Genomic DNA, 8554 nt, shown 5'->3' on the forward strand with positions numbered 1-8554 from the left:
CCTATGAGTGAGAATATGCAGTGTTTGGTTTTTGGTCCTTGTGATAGTTTACTAAGAATGATGATTTCCAATTTCATCCATGTCCCTACAAAGGACATGAACTCATCATTTTTTATGGCTGCATAGTATTCCATGGTGTATATGTGCCACATTTTCTTAATCCAGTCTATCATTGTTGGACATTTGGATTGGTTCCAAGTCTTTGCTATTGTGAATAGTGCTGCAATAAACATACGTGTGCATATGTCTTTATAGCAGCATGATTTATAGTCCTTTGGGCATATACCCCCCAGTAATAGGATGGCTGGGTCAAATGGTATTTCTAGTTCTAGATCCCTGAGGAATTGCCACACTGACTTCCACAGTGGTTGAACTAGTTTACACTCCCACCAACAGTGTAAAAGTGTTCCTATTTCTCCACATCCTCTCCAGCACCTGTTGTTTCCTGACTTTTTAATGATTGCCATTCTAACTGGTGTGAGATGGTATCTCATTGTGGTTTTGATTTGCATTTCTCTGATGGCCAGTGATGATGAGCATTTTTTCATGTGTGTTTTGGCTGCATAAATGTCTTCTATTGAGAAGTGTCTGTTCATATCCTTCACCCACTTTTTTATGGAGTTGTTTGTTTTTTTCTTGTAAATTTGTTTGAGTTCATTGTAGATTCTGGATATTAGCCCTTTGTCAGATGAGTAGGTTGTGAAAATTTTCTCCCATTTTGTAGGTTGCCTGTTCACTCTGATGGTAGTTTCTTTTGCTGTGCAGAAGCTCTTTAGTTTAATTAGATCCCATTTGTCAATTTTGGCTTTTGTTGCCATTGCTTTTGGTGTTTTAGACATGAAGTCCTTGCCCATGCCTATGTCCTGAATGGTAATGCTTAGGTTTTCTTCTAGGGTTTTTATGGTTTTAGGTCTAATTTTTAAGTCTTTAATCCATCTTGAATTAATTTTTGTATAAGGTGTAAGGAAGGGATCCAGTTTCAGCTTTCTACATACGGCTAGTCAGTTTTCCCAGCACCATTTATTAAATAGGGAATCCTTTCCCCATTGCTTGTTTTTCTCAGGTTTGTCAAAGATCAGATAGTTGTAGATATGCGGCATTATTTCTGAGGGCTCTGTTCTGTTCCATTGATCTATATCTCTGTTTTGGTACCAGTACCATGCTGTTTTGGTTACTGTAGCCTTGTAGTATAGTTTGAAGTCAGGTAGCATGATGCCTCCAGCTTTGTTCTTTTGGCTTAGGATTGACTTGGTGATGCGGGCTCTTTTTTGGTTCCATATGAACTTTAAAGTAGTTGTTTCCAATTCTGTGAAGAAAGTCATTGGTAGCTTGATGGGGATGGCATTGAATCTATAAATTACCTTGGGTAGTAAGGCCATTTTCACGACACTGATTCTTCCTACCCATGAGCATGGAATGTTCTTCCATTTGTTTGTATCCTCTTTATTTCATTGAGCAGTGTTTTGTAGTTCTCCTTGAAGAGGTCCTTCACGTCCCTTGTAAGTTGGATTCCTAGGTATTTGATTCTCTTTGAAGCAATTGTGAACGTGAGTTCACTCATGATTTAGCTCTCTGTTTGTCTGTTATTGGTGTAAAAGAATGCTTGTGATTTTTGTACATTGATTTTGTATCCTGAGACTTTGCTGAAGTTGCTTATCAGCTTAAGGAGATTTTGGGCTGAGACAATGGGGTTTTCTAGATATACAATCATGTCATCTGCAAACAGGGACAATTTGACCTCCTCTTTTCCTAATTGAATACCCTTTATTTCCTCCTCCTGCATTATTGCCCTGGCCAGAACTTCCAACACTATGTTGAATAGGAGTGGTGCGAGAGGGCATCCCTGTCTTGTGCCAGTTTTGAAAGGGAATGCTTCCAGTTTTTACCCATTCAGTATGACATTGGCTGTGGGTTTGTCATAGAAAGCTCTTATTATTTTGAGATATGTCCCATCAATACCTAATTTATTGAGCGCTTTTAGCATGAAGGGTTGTTGAATTTTGTCAAAGGCCATTTCTGCATCTATTGAGAAAATCATGTGGTTTTTGTCTTCGGTTCTGTTTATATGCTGGATTACATTTATTGATTTGTGTATATTGAACCAGCCTTGCATCCCAGGGATGAAGCCCACTTGATCATGGTGGATAAGCTTTTTGATGTGCTGCTGGATTCGGTTTGCCAGTATTTTATTGAGGATTTTTGCATCAATGTTCATCAAGGATATTGGTCTAAAATTCTCTTTTTTGGTTGTGTCTCTGCCCGGCTTTGGTATTAGGATGATGCTGGCCTCATAAAACAAGTTAGGGAGGATTCCCTCTTTTTCTATTGATTGGAATAGTTTCAGAAGGAATGGTACCAGTTCCTCCTTGTACGTCTGGTAGAATTCGGCTGTGAATCCATCTGGTCCTGGACTCTTTTTGGTTGGTAAGCTATTGATTATTGCCACAATTTCAGAGCCTGTTATTGGTCTATTCAGAGATTCAACTTCTTCCTGGTTTAGTCTTGGGAGGTTGTATGTGTCGAGGAATTTATCCATTTCTTCTAGATTTTCTAGTTTATTTGCGTAGAGGTGTTTGTAGTATTCTCTGATGGTAGTTGGTATTTCTGTGGGATCGGTGTTGATATCCCCTTTATCATTTTTTATTGCATCTATTTGATTCTTCTCTCTTTTTTTCTTTATTAATCTTGCTAGTGGTCTATCAATTTTGTTGATCCTTTCAAAAAACCAGCTCCTGGATTCATTAATTTTTTGAAGGGTTTTTTGTGTCTCTACTTCCTTGAGTTCTGCTCTGATTTTAGTTATTTCTTGCCTTCTGCTAGCTTTTGAATGTGTTTGCTCTTGCTTTTCTAGTTCTTTTAATTGTGATGTTAGGGTGTCAATTTTGGATCTTTCCTGCTTTCTCTTGTGGGCATTTAGTGCTAGAAATTTCCCTCTACACGCTGCTTTGAATGTGTCCCAGAGATTCTGGTATGTTGTGTCTTTGTTCTCGTTGGTTTCAAAGAACATCTTTATTTCTGCCTTCATTTCGTTATGTACCCAGTAGTCATTCAGGAGCAGATTGTTCAGTTTCCATGTAGTTGAGCAGTTTTGAGTGAGTTTCTTAATCCTGAGTTCTAGTTTGATTGCACTGTGGTCTGAGAGACAGTTTGTTATCATTTCTGTTCTTTTACATTTGCTGAGGAGAGCTTTACTTCCAACTATGTGGTCAATTTTGGAATAGGTGTGGTGTGGTGCTGAAAAAAATGTATATTCTGTCGATTTGGGGTGGAGAGTTCTGTAGATGTCTACTAGGTCTGCTTGGTGCAGAGCTGAGTTCAATTCCTGGGTATCCTTGTTAACTTTCTGTCTCGTTGATCTGTCTAACATTGACAGTGGGGTGTTAAAGTCTCCCATTATTATTGTGTGGGAGTCTAAGTCTCTTTGTAGGTCACTCAGGACTTGCTTTATGAATCTGGGTGCTCCTGTATTGGGTGCATATATATTTAGGACAGTTAACTCTTCTTGTTGAATTGATCCTTTTACCATTATGTAATGGCCTTCTTTGTCTCTTTTGATCTTTGTAGGTTTAAAGTCTGTTTTATCAGAGACTAGGATTGCAACCCCTGTCTTTTTTTGTTTTCCATTTGCTTGGTAGATCTTCCTCCATCCTTTTATTTTGAGCTTATGTGTGTCTCTGCACGTGAGATGGGTTTCCTGAATACAGCACACTGATGAGTCTTGACTCTTTATCCAGTTTGCCAGTCTGTGTCTTTTAACTGGAGCATTTAGTCCATTTACATTTAAGGCTAATATTGTTATGTGTGAATTTGATCCTGTCATTATGATGTTATCTGGTTATTTTGCTCATTAGTTGATGCAGTTTCTTCCTAGTCTCGATGGTCTTTACATTTTGGCGTGATTTTGCAGCGTCTCGTACCGTTTGTTCCTTTCCATGTTTAGTGCTTCCTTCAGGAGCTCTTTTAGGGCAGGCCTGGAGGTGACAAAATTTCTCAGCATTTGCTTGTCTGTAAAATATTTTATTTCTCCTTCACTTATGAAGCTTAGTTTGGCTGGATATGAAATGCCAGGTTGAAAATTCCTTTCTTTAAGAATGTTGAATATTGGCCCCCACTCTCTTCTGGCTTGTAGAGTTTCTGCCGAGAGATCCGCTGTTAGTCTGATAGGCTTACCTTTGTGGGTAACCCGACCTTTCTCTCTGGCTGCCCTTAACATTTTTTCCTTCATTTCAACTTTGGTGAGTCTGAAAATTATGTGTCTTGGAGTTGCTCTTCTCGAGGAGTATCTTTGTGGTGTTCTCTGTATTTCCTGAATCTGAATGTTGGCCTGCCTTGCTAGATTGGGGACGTTCTCCTGGATAATATCCTGCAGAGTGTTTTCCAACTCGGTTCCATTCTCCCCGTCACTTTCAGGTACACCAATCAGATGCAGATTTGGTCTATTCACATAGTCCCATATTTCTTGGAGGCTTTGTTCGTTTCTTTTTATTCTTTTTTCTCTAAACTTCCCTTCTCGCTTCATTTCATTCATTTCATCTTCCATCACTGATACCCTTTCTTCCAGTTGATCGCATTGGCTCCTGAGGCTTTTGCATTCTTCATGTAGTTCTCGAGCCTTGGTTTTCAGTTCCATCAGCTCCTTTAAGCACTTCTCTGTATTGATTATTCTAGTTATACATTCATCTAAATTTTTTTCAAAGTTTTTAACTTCTCTGCCTTTGGTTTGAATTTCCTCCTGTAGCTTGGAGTAGTTTGATCGTCTGAAGCCTTCTTCTCTCAACTCGTCAAAGTCATTCTCCATCCAGCTTTGTTCCGTTGCTGATGAGGAACTGCGTTCCTTTGGAGGAGGAGAGGCGCTCTGCTTTTTAGAGTTTCCAGTTTTTCTGCTCTGTTTTTGTCCCCATCTTTGTGGTTTTATCTACTTTTGGTCTTTGATGATGGTGATGTACAGATGGGTTTTTGGTGTAGATGTCTTTTCTGTTTGTTAATTTTCCTTCTAACAGACAGGACCCTCAGCTGCAGGTCTGTTGGAGTTTGCTAGAGGTCCACTCCAGACCCTGTTTGCCTGGGTGTCAGCAGTGGTGGCTGCAGAACAGCAGATTTTCATGAACCGTGAATGCTGCTGTCTGATGGTTCCTCTGGAAGTTTTGTCTCAGAGGAGTACCCAGCCATGTCAGGTGTCAGTCTGCCCCTACTGGGGGGTGCCTCCCAGTTAGGCTGCTCGGGTTCAGGGGTCAGGGACCCACTTGAGGAGGCAGTCCACCCGTTCTCAGATCTCCAGCTGTATGCTGGGAGAACCACTGCTCTCTTCAAAGCTGTGAGACAGGGACATTTAAGTCTGCAGAGGTTACTGCTGTCTTTTTGTTTGTCTGCGCCCTGCCCCCAGAGGTGGAGCCTACAGAGGCAGGCAGGCCTCCTTGAGCTGTGGTGGGCTCTACCCAGTTCGAGCTTCCAGGCTGCTTTGTTTACCTAAGCAAGCCTGGGCAATGGCGGGCGCCCCCCGGCCAGACTCGCTGCCGCCTTGCAGTTTGATCTCAGACTGCTGTGCTAGCAATCAGCGAGACTCCGTGGGTGTAGGACCCTCTGAGCCAGGTGCGGGATATAATCTCCTGGTGCACCGTTTTTTAAGCCCATTGGAAAAGCGCAGTATTAGGGTGGGAGTGACACGATTTTCCAGGTGCTGTCTGTCACCCCTTTCTTTGACTAGGAAAGGGAACTCCCTGACCCCTTGTGCTTCCTGAGTGAGGCAATGCCTTGCCCTGCTTCGGCTCATGCACGGTATGCTGCACCCACTGTCCTGCGCCCACTGTCTGGCACTCCCTAGTGAGATGAACCTGGTACCTCAGATGGAAATGCAGAAATCACCTGTCTTATGCATTGCTCATGCTGGGAGCTGTAGACCAGAGCTGTTCTTATTCTGCCATCTTGGCTGCCCTCCTATACCTGTTTTAGGAGTGTCCCAAATAATTGATCTATTGATCATGTTTTCTTTCTTTTCACTTGACAACTGTTATTTCATTTGTTTGTTTATATCTTTAATGTTATTTCAACGAGATTTTTAAAAGAATTGTGATGAAGATGTGTTATATTTATGTTATTGGAGTCTTTTTAGGTTTCATCATATATTATAAAATGAACTATAATATAGCCACAACCAAAGTAATGCCAGGGATAACTAGTTATTTAATTACCTATAACTATAACTGTAATAGCACTTATACATGCAGTTCAGATAGAAAGATAATTGATATATAGATAGATGAATAGGTAGATAGATAGATGCCTTTATAAAGTAGACAGAAAGCCTGTGAAGATAGAACTGGAGCTTCTTTTCTTTTCTTTTTATTTGTTGTATTATTTGTCTTTTTTTTTTCTTTCTTTTTTTTGCAGATGGAGTTTCACTCTGTCACTCAGGCTCGAGTGCAGTGGTGCCTTTCATTGCCACTCATCACCTTCCAGGTTCAAGCAATTCTCCTACCTCAGCCTGCTGAGTAGCAGGGAATACAGGGCCTGCCACCAAGCCTGGATAATTTTTTTTTTTGTATTTTTAGTAGAGACAGGGTTTCTCCATGTTGGCCAGGCTGGTCTTGAACTCCTGACCTCAGGTGGTCCGCCCACCTCGGCCTCCCAATGTGTTGGAATTACAAGCGTGAGCCACAATGCCCAGCCAAAGCTGGAGCTTCTTTACAATCACTTCTGGGTGTTTGCAGAAGCAACTAGGACTGAGATCACATTTCTATATTCATCTTACTGTTTGTCCTTGCTGAAAGCCAGGTACACAGTGTGAATGTGCCTGGCCTCTCAGGCACAGCCAGTCACATCAAAGGGAAGGAAGAGGCCCTAACAAGCCAGGTGGAAGCTGGCTTGGCTGATATCCCCACTTGCTAGAACTATGCACATAAAGTGTCTTTCCAAGACAGCTGCTTGCCATGAAGTTGACCCACAGTGGAGGAAGAGCCTCCAAGTATATTTATTTCCATCTCCTCTTCAAGTTGAAGCCTGAGCTTCTCCAACTTTATGGATATCATGGGGCTTTTAAAGAGATATTTTAATTACTTTTTGTGATTTAATCTTTTTTTTGATGTAGGGATAATCTATAATGAGCCTTGATGTATTTCTTCAATTTCCACAGTCCAGCAGAAATCACTGAAATTTGTGAATTGGGAAATGGAAAAATCTCTGTATTATCTCCCTCTTAGGCCTCTTGGCCCGTGATGAGAGGGGCTGCCATGAAGGTCTTTGACATGTTCTGGAGACATTTTCCCTATTGTCATTACATATGCAAATTTCTGCAGTAAGCTAGAATTTCTCCCCAGAAAATGGGGTTTTCTTTTCTGTCTTTTTTTTTTTTTTTTTTTTTTTGCCTAATTCAACACATCTTTATTAAACACCTGCAGTTACTGGGAGGAGGCGATGATGCTGGAAACACTGTCAAAGTCGATCTTCTCTACAATATTCTAGGGTTTAATGCTCTCTTCCTGGTTACAAATGAAGATCAGCCCTGACTTGTTAGCGCTCCAGCCATATTTGCTCATCTACACCTTTAGCTGGCTGGCTGACAGATCACCAAACATTTTACCAAGCAGCCAGCATCCGACGTGCTGGTAAGTGATACCCATGACATGGCAGATAAACTTTCAGACAGAGTCTTCAAAGCTGGTTACACCTTCCAACAGGACCATGTTTTCCTTGCCAGAAGGCCTGGAAGTGGCAGGTCTCCAGCAAGTCGCCGAGGTGCAAAATCTGTTGGATTGCCTGCTCCTCTTGTTGTGCTGGTGGATCATGCACGTGGACAGGGTGAAGTTGGTGTGTGGCAGGGGTTGAGGGCCTTCAGCAGGATCTGGGCAGTGACTGTGGTCTGAAAAAATGCTGGGTTGAACTCGCAAAGCTTCAGGACAGCCAGGTTGGCTTCTAGATCATAGGCATTCTCCTTGGCCTGTGTCTCCACTTAGCACTCCAGGGTGGCCAGGATTGTAGCTGTCGATGTCCTTAACCAACTTGCCCCCGTTGGCTCTCATTTGCTCAAACATTGCCATGACTACTGTCACCTTCCACAACCAGGGCTGGAGGCTAACACCGGACCTGGATTGCATCCTCCAGGACCAGAAGGGGTGGGGTTTTCTTTTCTATTGCATTGTCAGGCTGCATACTTTTCAAACTTTTATGCTGTGTTTCCTCTTAAATGATATGCAGTTTAGAAATTTTTCCCCACCATACCCTAAATCATCTCTCTCTCAAGTTCAAAGTTCCACAGATCTCTAGGGCAGGGTCAAAATGCTTCCAGTCTCTTTGCACAGCAGGAGCACCTGTACTCCAGTTCCCAACAAGTTTCTCATCTCCCTCTGAGAACACCTCAGCCTGGACCTTATTGTTTGTATCACTATCAACATTTTGGTTAAAGCCATTTAAGAAGTCTCTATGAAGTTCCAAACTTTGCCACATCTTCCAGTCTTCTTCTGAGCCCTCCAAACTTTTCCAACCTCTGCTTGTTACCTAGTTCCAAAGTTGCTTCCACACTGTCGGGTATCTTTACAGCAGTGCATCACTACCAAGTACG

General features: G+C 41.9%; 1 pseudogene; it reads right to left on the reverse strand.

Moving 5' to 3' along the window:
- Positions 1–7394: 7394 nt before the first annotated feature.
- LOC129034933 (eukaryotic translation initiation factor 3 subunit K-like) lies at positions 7395–8199 on the reverse strand (annotated as a pseudogene).
- Positions 8200–8554: the final 355 nt, after the last annotated feature.

The sequence above is a fragment of the Pongo pygmaeus genome, chromosome 3 (assembly GCF_028885625.2).
Source record: "Pongo pygmaeus isolate AG05252 chromosome 3, NHGRI_mPonPyg2-v2.0_pri, whole genome shotgun sequence".
NCBI classification, from domain to species: Eukaryota; Metazoa; Chordata; class Mammalia; order Primates; family Hominidae; genus Pongo; species Pongo pygmaeus.